Source organism: Podarcis pityusensis (genome assembly GCF_964106645.2).
Source record: "Podarcis pityusensis genome assembly, chromosome: 1".
Lineage (NCBI taxonomy): Eukaryota > Metazoa > Chordata > Lepidosauria > Squamata > Lacertidae > Podarcis > Podarcis pityusensis.
The window spans coordinates 61,684,385-61,697,033 of NC_138028.1; the positions used below are offsets into that span (position 1 = coordinate 61,684,385).

Sequence of the window (12,649 nt, forward strand, 5' to 3'; positions counted from 1 at the left end):
CTGCAAGCCAGCATGGCCAATGGTCAGAAATGATGAGTGTTGTAGTCTAACCGCATCTGGAGGGCCACAGATCCCCCCGCCCCCCCTTTGCTCTAGGGAGTTCTTTTGTGCAAATCTTTCTGCTGTTCATTTAATTGACTCTTATCCAGGAAAGCTTTCTAGGAGATTGTACCATGTTAATTAGCGGGGAGGGTTTCATGTGGACATCCCAACATGTCTTTAGCCAGCAGAGAGAAAGTGTATGTGGAATTAATGTGTAAGTGGATTAACGTGGTTTGAGCTTTATCAAATGCCTGGGAAAGGGGGGAAATGCCCATGAAAGTTAATGCTACAGCAAACCAGCCACAACACTTTATTGTGTTTTCAAATCAGTGGGAACTTTGCCACTGACTTCAGTGGGATGTGCCTCTCACCCAATGATCTTTTTAGGAAACAAAGCTAAAAATTAAACCATCTCCAAAAGAAACATTTTACAACATACTGTGGTGTCGCAGTAAACGCTTTTCAATAAACCCCAGCCTGCTTATTATTATTTTTAAAGGGTATTTCTCACCCATCCCTCCTTCCCCTCCACCAGAATATTGGAAGCAGCATAAATAAGAGCTGGACCCTTCTCAACCCAAAGTCCTTGCCAATAGTTTGTAATTCAATATCTGCGTTTCAAGGCTGGGTAAACCGGTGTCAATTGTATTTGCCGTGTCGTTGTTTCAACGGCCCCCCCTTTCCCTCCGCCAGAAAAAAGTAAGCGTTAAACTTCCGTTCAGTCTATGTGGACTGATGAAATGTAGGAAATCTGTTTCTGGCGAGGGAAAAAAAAAGGTTTCCCAAAGAGAGCACCAAGTAGAGAGAGAGATCAGAAGTATGAAGAGTGGCAGTAGTGCTGCTGCTGCCGGGCTGCTCAGGCGAGGAAAGCAGGACGGACTGCAAGAGAAGAGCTTTGGGGCATCGCGCACAGAAAGTGAGTGAGAATTTTTTGCAAAGGGCGAGAGAGGCGGGCGTGAAATGCTGGCTGGCTACTAATAAATAGCCGGGGAGGTGGGGGGAAGAACTCTGGTGGCCGCCGCCGAGAAACATTAACAAACATCTGACGAGGGTGGGTTTTTTCCTTTCCTTTTTTTGCAGCTGATCTAAACAAGGGGAGGGCGTGTGTTGAAGTGCGCGGCGCGTTGTTTGTTTCACTGCTGCAGTTCAGTTTAAAGGAGAAGACTGCAGAGGGAAAAAAGGGAGCCGTTTTATCCCTGTTCGGTCCGCACCTCCAGGGTTTTCTATTGTTTGTCCACCTCGCTCGCCTTGCAAGGCGTTGGCGAGCAAGCGGCTCACCTTCCCAAGCACTTTGGCAAGAGGGGAACGCGCTCTCGTCCTCTCGCCCACGCGGCGGGCTTAGTCTCGCCTCGCCAAAGTTTACAAACAAGCGTGCAGCGGGAGTCTGCTTTTCTGCGAGTTGGGAACGATCGCATTTTTAGTACAAAGTTTCAAAGTTGGCAGGAAAGGGAAAGAGGGGAACGGTGCGTGGTGCGCGCCGCTTTCTTTCAAGAGTCGTCGTTTCCACTTTCCAGAGCTTGCTCGCGCTCTGCAGCAGAGCTTTTTGCGCATGAAAGTCAGGGTTGAATGCAGATAAGAGAAAGCCATCTCCGCCCCCCAAATGAATGCTGGCATTGTCTTTTCCCTTAATGAACGGGCTCATCGCGTATAGAGCGAAGCCCTCGCTTTAAGCCCTGTATGCGCATGAGGCGGGGAAATATTGTATAGGACAGTATGTCCTATATCTGCAACATTGCGCCAGGAGGTAAAAGTATTGTTAAAGAAGCTAAGTTCAGATTTCTTTAGCGATCTGCAGAAAGGAAGGGGGCGGGGCGGGTGGATCTAGAAGATCGTCAGAAGAAGAGCTCCATCCAAGGTGGGATGGAATACAAGGATTTCTGCAAATTAGATTTTTGTAGCCGGTCCAAAGAGGGATAAGTAACTAGGCACCTGGTGTCTCTTCGCACACCCTCCTGGATCCACTGGGGTCTAGGCCATCATACGGTTGTATGGGGGGAATATCCAGTTTGAGCCTGGATATTCACTAATCAGTGCCTGACAGCCTACTCAAGTCTCCTTGAGGGCTATAGGTAAGTGTGGCTAGGACTGCAGCGTAATTCTAGGCACGCCTTCTCCGAAGTGCCACTCGTGATCAGCAGGACTGCTCCCTTGGTGAGTGTGTGTAGGATTGCAGTGTAGGAGGATTACGCAGGGCGCTTCACCCTGCCCTGTTGCACCGATTTGAGGCGGTTCCGTTCAGATTGATAGCCCGCCACGTCTAGGACGTTGGGGTTCAGGTAGCAGGCAAAGCAAAATAAAGAACTGCGAACGAAGGAACGCAGAAACGATCGTTCATGAAACAGAACATCTACAGGAAATCTTCCGCCTTCTGTCGCAGGGCTAATCACGCTGTGTGCAAAAAAGAAATATAGTTACTTTTTTAAAAAATGCATTGTTCTCTGGAAACATCCGCAGTGAGCGTTGCAGCAAGTGTTGGCGGGGGCGGGGTCGCTGGGCAGAGCGCTTCCCTCGCTTAACTGCGGATCTGGAGGTTAACCCTGTCCAGCCCCGCTGGGACAGCGCTTTAAGGCCCAGCCCTCCCCGCTCCTTCCACGGCCGACCCCTCCTCCAACTCCCCTGCGGTGGAGAGAGATACAGACAAGCGAGCGAGACAGGCTCTCTATTCTTGATGTGTTTTGCAGGGGATCAGGTTACCGCCGGGCTTCTTCAGACTGCTGCTGCCCCCCACCCGCTCGAAAAATGATCGAAGCTCTTTCCCGGAGCGGGCGGGGGGATCGGGGGGACGGGATCGGGGGAGGAGAGCTTTCCCCACTCCGTGGGGAGGGTTTTGCCTCCCTTGGCTTTGGATAGGAAACGCAGGGAGCTTGTCTCTCTCTCTGCACCGCCCCCCCCCGCTCCTCCTCCCTGCCTTTCCCGTCGCATTGCAGGTTTCCCCCACCTTCTAACGCAGCTCTGCGTAGCTTCGCATTTGCCATCATGCACATGAACTGCAAGGAGGAGGGGGGAGCGGGGAAGATTTTTAAAATGATTATTATTATCAGCCTTTCTCCAAAAAACGCATTAAATATTGGAGCAGGGCTTCGGTGATGGCGATCCGACGGCGTGCCAATTGTGATGGGCTTTGTGGCGGGCTGTGACTGAATGGGAAGCTCGCTGGCCTCCTGCAAGGCTGTTTGGAGGGGCCGTAGAGCGGCATGGGGGGGGGGGACTAGGCGCGCCTGCCTTGCCGAGGTTTCGGGCCCTGCAGGCGCAACGCTGATCGGAGGAGCGGGGCGGGTGGGTGGAGGTCGGTCGGTCTCATCTAGACTCCTTAGGGAGCGGCAGGAAAAGCAACAGGTTTGCTGTTAATGGTGGGATGGAAACAGATGCTAGCGTTGCAGTGGGCTTCCTGGTGGATAGTATCTCCCCAGGACCTCCTTTCATAGCAGGGTTCACCTCTAGAACATGCTGTAGAGTAATGGAGAAGGCTTAAGAACACCAGAAAGCGGTCACACCAATCGTCCCTCAGGCTCTGGATTGCCTGCACGGATTGGCAGTTGCTCTCCAGGGTTTTAGGCAAGGAGTCTTCCCTAGCCCTCTCTGGAGGCATGGCGTAGCCAGAATTTATGTTGGGCGGGGGGGAGAGAGGACCAAGCTATCGAGACTCCATTGGTCAGTTTAAGTATTTTTATTTATTTACTTGATTTAGGGGGGCAGCTGCCCCCTGCACCCCCCTGGCTATGCCCATGCCTGGAGCTGCTAGGGATTGAATTGTTACCAGGGACCTTCTGCAGGCAAAGCAAATGCTCCACTACAGAGCTGTGATCCCTCCCACAATGAGCTACACATCGTTTCCTTCCTCCACCAATCCCTGGGTTCTGAGCCTTCTTCCCCTGTTAGTTCCCCAGCGGGTTCCTCCCACCATTCCTCTGTGGCCAACCAGTCCATGGCAATCTTTCTCTCCTATTTCACTGAAGTTCTGGGCCTCATGGGAGCAGCTTATGAGACTCAGTTGTGGTGTAGTGGTTAGAGTGCTGGACTAGGAACTTGGAAGACCAGGGTTCAAATCACCACTTGACTATCTGAAGTGACCTTGCGTCAGTTGCTGCCTCTCAGTCTAACCTACCTCTCAGAGTTGTTGTGGGGATAAAATGTAGAGCATGGGAAGAACCATGTATCCTACCTTGTGCTCCTTGGAAGAAAGATGGGAGAGAAATGTATTATCTATAACAATATGCTCCTGCTGTAGCTTCTACCTGAGCCACCATCACCTCTACCAGTGGCGTTGCCAAGTCTGGTAATATGGCAACCATGTTAGGGAGAAATGTAAAGTATTGCACTTGGGCAAAAAAAATGAGAGGCACAAATACAAGATGGGTGACACCTGGCTTGAGAGCAGTACATGTGAAAAGGATCTAGGAGTCTTGGTTGACCACAAACTTGACATGAGCCAACAGTGTGACGCGGCAGCTAAAAAAGCCAATGCAATTCTGGGCTGCATCAATAGGAGTATAGCATCTAGATCAAGGGAAGTAATAGTGCCACTGTATTCTGCTCTGGTCAGACCTCACCTGGAGTACTGTGTCCAGTTCTGGGCACCACAGTTCAAGAAGGACATTGACAAACTGGAACGGGTCCAGAGGAGGGCAACCAAAATGGTCAAAGGCCTGGAAACGATGCCTTATGAGGAACGGCTAAGGGAGCTGGGCATGTTTAGCCTGGAGAAGAGGAGGTTAAGGGGTGATATGATAGCCATGTTCAAATATATAAAAGGATGTCACATAGAGGAGGGAGAAAGGTTGTTTTCTGCTGCTCCAGAGAAGCGGACACGGAGCAATGGATCCAAACTACAAGAAAGAAGATTCCACCTAAACATTAGGAAGAACTTCCTGACAATAAGAGCTGTTTGACAGTGGAATTTGCTGCCAAGGAGTGTGGTGGAGTCTCCTTCTTTGGAGGTCTTTAAGCAGAGGCTTGACAACCATATGTCAGGAGTGCTCTGATGGTGTTTCCTGCTTGGCAGGGGGTTGGACTCGATGGCCCTTGTGGTCTCTTCCAACTCTATGATTCTATGATTCTGTTTCTGGCCTCCTCTTTCTGTAGTGAGCCAGGTCTTCTGGTTGTGATGTCTCAAAAATGATGTCAAAAAAAGGCAATAAAATTGGAAAAGAGTTCCCTGCAATGGTTGACTTTTAAAATTTAGAAGGGCCAAGTTGGCCAAGAAGGAATAGGATAGATTTATAAAATTATGCATGGTGAGACAGAGTCCCCCCCCCCTTATAATACTAGAATTGAAAGTAATCCAGTGGAACTGTCAGGATTGGGAAAATTAAATATTCCATACATCATACCATTAAACTATGGCCTTCTCTATGAGAAGATGTGGATACCGCTTTCAAGTTAGAGAAGAGGATCAGACAAATTTATGTAGGAGAATAAATCAGTTGATTCTAGCTAAGAGAGGTATTTGCAACTTCCCAGTTCAGAAGTGGAATTCACTGAACTCCAGTTGCAGCAGCAAAATAACAGAATAGAGGTGTTACCTGGTTCTGTGCTTCCCAGAGGTATCTGGTTGGCCACTGGGACTAAGGCTGCTCTTATGTTCTCACATGATCTGAGTAGCATGGGAATAAGATGCTGGTAAATGGCTCTGTGCCATGAACGTAGCAGTAGAAGAGACCTGCAAATTGTAGGAGCCAACTAGGACAGCCTGACCATGTGATTATCACATCATCACTGCCCTGTCAGGTTGCTTCAAATGTTATGAAAGGTGCAGGTTAAATCTTTGAATTCAAAGATGTGATTTGAAGCTAACTTAAAACCAAACACTAGGGTTGTGCTCTGGATTCAGCAGAAACTAATTCCTGAGTCAGATTGTGTGAGATGTATTATCACTGAAGCAGTCAAGCACATTTTCCTGTTGCCTAGAGTGGACACACAGGGAGATGTGGCTCCAGACAGGGAGGACTTTCTCTCATACCTGCTCTGAAGCCTCCCCCCACCCCCGTGTGTGACCAGGTAGATGGGTGTGACCCTAGCAGACCCTACAAAAGAGTCCCTTTTTGGACTCTTTTGCTCTTTTGCCATCTTCCTCTCTTCTGGCTCTTAGCACATGGATGGAAGTCACAAGGTAGAAAATCTGAGGCATAGCTCAAACTTCTTTTCTCTACAAATGTAACTGTAACCACAAGAAAAAAGCCTGTCTTCAGAATACTACTGTGAACTTAATGCAAGTAAACTTTACTCTTACTTTTAAACAAGACTGTCGTGCTATTATTATTTTAAGAGGGAAATAAAAGGGGAAACTTACCAGGAACAAGCCAGACTGGATTGCTCAGCTTAAATGATTCTAACTAATCCATCAACTTGCTTCCAGCAATCTTCAAGGGAATGTGCTCTGCTGCTTGCTCACTAGCGTGAGTGAGGAGGGATAATATTTAATCAATATATCCTCTCCTACATTCCCACAGATTGAGCCTACTGAATTAAGATTCAGGCCTTGGATGAGGTCTGGTTGAGACAGCCACCAATTCCTGCAGTTTGGGTTGGATGACACAGAGGGAACTGGGGCTGTCCAGGGATGGGCTATCGGGCAAGCAGGAGAGGAATGCATCAGGAGTGCTATGAAAGGCCAAGACCTATCTGACTGCTGTCTGGGTCTTTCATGGGAGATGGGAGGAGCCCATTGCAGCTTGACTCTCCTTTCTGCCTAATGCCCCGCAGGATCAATACCTCCACTCAACACCTGTTGTGATCCTGCATGGTGCAGGGCTCTTCTTTGTGGGTGCCTTCCCTGCAAGGCCGTCTTAAGGGTATCTGGTGCCATGGTGCAAAAATCCCTCCAGCATGCCCCCACCCACATTTCCCTCCCGGCGGGCAGGCTGGAGGGTGGCTCCTCCAGCAGGGAGGAGGCTCTGGGCGCGGTAGAGGGCAGCAGGGCAGAGGGCAGCAAGCTGTTGCTGGGAGGCGCCACGTCCAGCCTCTTCTCTTCCTTGGCGCCCTTCAGAACTTGGCACCGTAGTGCCCTATGCCACTAGCCCCTATGGGCAAGACGTCCCTGCTTTCCTGCAAAGGAGCTGCTTCAGAAGCAGCACTCTGCAGGATCTATGCCTCCACTCAACAACTGTTGCATGGTCCTGCAATTGGTCCTGCATGGTGTTTCCCAGGATGCAAGCCACTTGTGAAGCAGCATCCTGAAGGCTCAATTCCTCTTCACAGCAGCAAGCTTGCAAAGGAGCATCCTGCACAACCTAACCCCCATCCTTGATCGGGAGGGAAGGAGAAGGAGTTGCAGCAGCATCTTCCCCTCTCAAGCATATGTTTAACTCATTTGGGATTGGATTTGTGGGGGGGCAGGTGGTCCCTGGGTTGACCCAGATGGCCCCTTCTGGATCAGAGCCTGGTGGCAGATAGGGAGGGGGCAGCTTGAGCATGGAGGTTTCCCTTTTTCTAAATAGGTAACTGAATATTTGTGCCAGGCTGAAGTCCTTGGTTTGGTTGACTGCAGTGTGCCAAGGTGAAATTAAAACATGTGGTCTGAACAAATGAACTGCAGGATCCAGAGTGCAGTCTCATAGGTTCAATGGTGCCGTTGTCGTTCCAGTATCTGCATAGTCCAATATCCACTATAGCAGTCAGAAATGCAGAACTGGATGTGAGACATGTTGCATTTCACACTGTTTGACAATCCTTGGATCTTGGGAAACAGGAATCATCCAAGGCAGAGAGAAATATACCTGTGCTTGCAGCATGCAAACTGTATTTCATTGCAGTTCATTAATTTTTTTAAAAAAAGCATTCCCAAGACTGAACAGACTCAGATTGTCCAAGTTAACCACTCCATTCCATGTGTAAAACCTTCATTTTTTTGTCAAATCTTTTTTGTTAAGTTTTACATTGCAAATTAAAATTCAAACCATGAACATAATCATTTAGAACAGGTTTCCTCAACCTCGGCCTTCTAGATGTTTTGAGACTACAATTCCCATCATCCCTGACCACTGGTCCTGCTAGCTAGGGATCATGAGAGTTGTTGGCCAAAAACAGCTGGAGGGCCGAGGTTGAAGAAGCCTGATTAAGGATTCCCTGAATCCTTCAACTCCCCTCTGTCCTTCCATGGTTACCATTGTCAATCTTTTCCCAACTGCTTCTCTTATTTTCTCTCTCTCTATTTTTTAAAATTGTCCATTTTAACCATAGTTTTTAATACATTACAAGCATTACTCAAATCCTGCCAAAGTTTTTAGTTGTTTACAGTGTTCTCCTAAATACATTATAACCCCCCCCCCCCCATTCCTTCTCGAAGTTCTTCTCTTTCTGGTTTCTGACTTCCCCATTCTGTTTCGCCATTTCGGCATAGTCCATCATCTTCATCAGCCATTCATCTCTGGTCAGGACTTTGTCTTCTTTCCATCCCTGGGCCAGTAATATCTGCACTGCTGTCGTTTACATACATAAATAATCATTTCTGCTTCTTTGGTATCTCTGCACCTAAAATTCCTAATAAAAAAGCCTCTGGTTTTTTTTTTTACAAACATTATTTTAAACATGTTTTCAACTCATTATAAATCATTTCTCAGAATGCTTTTGTTATCTTGCACGTCCACCACATGTGGTAGAACATGCCTTCCTTCTCCTTACATTTCCAAGAAACATTTGAAGCAGTTCTATACATTTTTGCTAATTTTACCGGCGTTAAATACCATCGGTACATCATTTCCATACATGTGCTAGACCTTACTACCAGGAGAGACAGTCAAATACAGTGGCACCTGTGGTTGCGAACTGGATCTGCTCCGGAGGCCCGTTCGTGACCTGAAAGGAATGCAACCTGCGTCTGCGTGGGTCATGATTCGCCACTTCTGCGCATGCGTGTGACGTCATTTTGCGTGTCTGTGCATGTGCGAGCGGTGAAACCCGGAAGTAACCCTTTCCGATACTTCCGTGTTGCCGCGGGACGCAACCTGAAAATGCTCAACCTGAAGCAGACATAACTGTATCCTGATCCACACTGACTCCCTTACTCTCAAACAGTTCTATGCTGATCTTGGTAAAACTACTGAAGAAAAATGAATTTGGAAGTTCTCAGGCTTTTAATGACCAGCTGCAAAAAGATAAATATATTTGCTAATTTCTTTTGGTGTTGGCTTCCAACCCACAAGACTTACATAAGTATTAAGCCTCAGTGTGCAGCCATGTGCCAGGTTCCTGTCCCACTGTGCTTTAAGCACCCCATGCACTTTGTATCAAATGTATTCATAACACAAAGGACAAAGGCTGCTTGTGAACTGGAGTTTACTTTATCAGAATAGATCACATTTTGATGTAAGCCCTTAAAAATTCTAATTGATTAATGAGTTTCAGATGGCGGTTCGCCTTCTTCCTCCCCACTCCTCCTTCCCTTTAACATGTGCAGCATGCTTCCAGCTAATCTGGGAGAGTTCCAGAACTCTGGGCTAAATTGGTTGCAGTATGGTTTATATGGATAATAAAATAACTAGAGAGAAAAGATTGAATTTCCTTGCAGAAATATAATTGTTCTTGCTGAATATGAGCGAGCTTATGTGTTATCCAGTTATTTGTTATTGTTGTGGGAGGGGAAATAACCATTAAGATTATCCATCTTGTGTACCCTCAATGTAGTTAGAGTTAATTTGTATTTTCTTATATTTTATTCTCTGGTGTAGCCTAAGTTCCAAGGATAACTTGAGCAGCAGACTCTTAGTAAAGAGTATTCTAGTTCTTCAGTGGCTGCACAGATGCCGTATTGTCTTCCACTCTCAGTATAAGGTGGTGGAGTTGATCTATAACCAATTTTTGCTCAGTGTAGGTGTAATGGTTCTAGGGGTTGCTCGTGCGTAAGCCGGTGCCCACACCTGGCTGGGTTGCTTAAGTGAACCTTTTCTGTCCGGACAGCCACTCACCCGTGGCTGTCTCAATCGCTGGCAGAATCCGTCAGTGGGCGTTTCTTAAACTTCTTCCAACAAAGAAGTTCTTTCACGCCCAGTCTCCTCCTACTCTCCCTGCGCGGAAGCCTTCTGCACAAGGAGGGCGTAGGCAGCGGAGGACCCTTCCTCCCCCCGCTGGTCCCCGGCAAGGAGTCATGTGACCCCCTCTCAGATTCCCCCATCTGCCCCCCTTCTCCACTGGAGCTAAGCTGATTCCCTTCCCCAGAAGATGGGCTGCCTCTCCCAATCCCGGGACGCTCTCTGGGATCCCTCTGGAGCTTGCTCTCTCCCTCCGGCTCTGATGGCAGTTCCCTGACAGTAGGGATGGAAAAAAATGTCAATTTCAGTTCTCTAAAGTTCTCATTTTCCTAGTATTAAATTCAGTCCTCAACATTTCCACATTTTTTTAAACCCTCATGAAAATTTGTCAGCATTTTAATGTGCATTCCTCCTAATAAACATATTTTTGTATGCATTTTTAACTAATGGAGACATGTCCCTGATTGTCTTGTATCTTACTTTGGTACTAGGCCCCCCTTCAGGAGCCAATGGAATACGTAACTTTTTTTTTACCCTTTGGGACCTCCTTTTTCCATTGGAACCCTCCCACCTCCTTAATGAAGATCGGGGGGGGGGGGTTTGCTTCATAGGGCTTCTTCGAAGGAACAGTAGTTGCTTCCTGTTCCTAAGGAGCCCCACCTAAGAGGAGCCACTTTAAATTTAAGAAAATTAGAAAATGTGCCTCTATTAAAGCAGGTTTTCAGTTACTGTTGTTTGCCTCTGCCTCTGCTGTTTTGTACTCCCAGTATTATTCTTTCCTAACATTTCTAGTATTATTTATATGGGTTTGTGTTTCTGCGTTTCTGTAGCATTATAGTTTATGACAGTGTCATAGTATGCTTTTGGTGCTTTTTGGCAGAAAACTATTACAACTGCTAGAAATAAATAAAGGTCTGGCTTTAATTCTGTTCACTAAGAAAGTCTAATGTTTTGAGATTCTCATCTTCCATTTCCCTCTGCCTACCCCACAGGGTCTCTGATAACTTAATATAGCATAAGGGGCTGCCTTATATTGAGCCAGCCAAATGGCCCATGCGGTCTGGTGATGTCTTTTCTGTCTGGCAGCAGCTTAGCGAGGTCTAGTAAAGAGATCGGAAACCTTCGGCCCTTTAGATGCCATTAGACTACAACTCCCATCATATCTGACAAATGGGGTTGATAGGGATTAGAGTGTAACAACATCTGGAAGGCCACAAGTTCCAGAATCACTTGGAACATACAGAAAAGCTCCAATAAAATTAATAAAAGCCACCAACTAAAAACATCTTGTGCTGTTATCGTTTAAGAATTATTGGACACCAACATTTTATTCGGTCCTGGAAAGAATAAATGTGATGCAGTCCCTGCTGAGATGTTTGGGATTGAACCAGGGCCCTGCTGCCTATGCTCTACCACTGAGCTGCAACAATCCTCTCTCTTGTTCTGTGTGCCTCGGCTTATCAAACTGCCTGTTCTCGCTAGTCAGCTTTCCTGGGCCATCATTCCACTCTCCATCTATTGGTTTTCTTCACTCAGGCTTTGACCTCCAATGGATCTGCCTCTGTTACTCCACACCCTGCCTGGGCATACTGCTTCCTGTGTGCTCAGCTACCTATGGCTCAGATTTACAGTAAATAAACATAGCCATTATGGCTAGTAGCCATTGACCGCCCGAGACGCCATGATGTTATTTGCATCAAAGTACCTCATGTGAAAGTTATAACTGGGGTTGCATCTAAATTTTTGGACTGAATCCAAGGTGATGTGTACACATTGCCTAGATGCGTAACTTGCTCTTAGAAGCAACACCTTGGTTCGTTCATCATTAGGAGCTGTTGGCAATGTTATCCTGCCTGCGTAAGCCTCCGTTTGTGTGGAGATTCAAATCTCCTTACAACAATAATTACATTAGCTAATCTATATACATTGTGTGAGCACAATGTAAGTACTGTTTTATGAATATCGGATCCCCACGTCTCTCTCATTTCCAGCAACCTTCTTGGCAAGTTGCGGCATAGAACTGCAAAATGTGTGATTTTTCCTCATTTCTGTTTGAAAAGAAATCCATCAACGCTGCGAACCAAACCAGGAGGGAGACAAAGAGTCAGAAGAGTTTTGCTCTTTTCTAATGCCTTTTCTGTGTTAATGAGAACTAGCAGGGATAGCAGAAACTTATGTTAGACCCGGCTGAACTTCACTTTGGCTTCTGATCCCTCTCTGCTCATTTCTTTCCAAAATGGATGCTCTCCAGCGTTGTTACTGTGCAAGCCAAAGATTCTCTGCACTTGCAGCTGGTACCCCCCTCTGTTTAATTAGTGTGGTTGCTGCTGTGCTGCTCTGCAGCTTTTAGTCACTTTCTGAAAAGGATCTCTTTTTGTTTTCCTCCAGTGGCATATAACTAGGGCTGGCCAGTCTAGCGTCTGCTTGACACACAACCTTGACAGGACTGTACCGTGGCCTCAAAAGTCCATGCACCATATTTACAGTTATTAAAGCAATCTTAAATTATGTAAACTTTCCCTCTTTGACAGTTTAGAGACTGATTAGAGATACGTTCAAGGCAGACGATGAAAAGCAAAGATTGCTGGGAGGCTCAGTTCGGGCCACGGGCCAGGCAGAATGATACAGTTGCAGCTGTTGCT

At 47.0% G+C, this 12,649-nt stretch overlaps 1 protein-coding gene across 5 annotated transcripts in view; it reads left to right on the top strand.

The window, feature by feature from the left end:
* Nucleotides 1–677: 677 nt before the first annotated feature.
* The window catches only part of GAS2 (growth arrest specific 2), a 127,593-nt gene continuing 115,621 nt past the window's right edge, over nucleotides 678–12,649 (top strand). For 3 of the 5 annotated variants that reach the window (XM_080983978.1, XM_080983981.1, XM_080983977.1), the window contains exon 1: nucleotides 678–958. The gene's annotated coding sequence lies outside the window, so the exon portion shown is untranslated. Of the gene's footprint in view, nucleotides 959–1,896; nucleotides 2,112–12,649 lie in introns of those variants that run through there. The other 2 variants (XM_080983976.1, XM_080983982.1) reach the window with 2 other exon arrangements.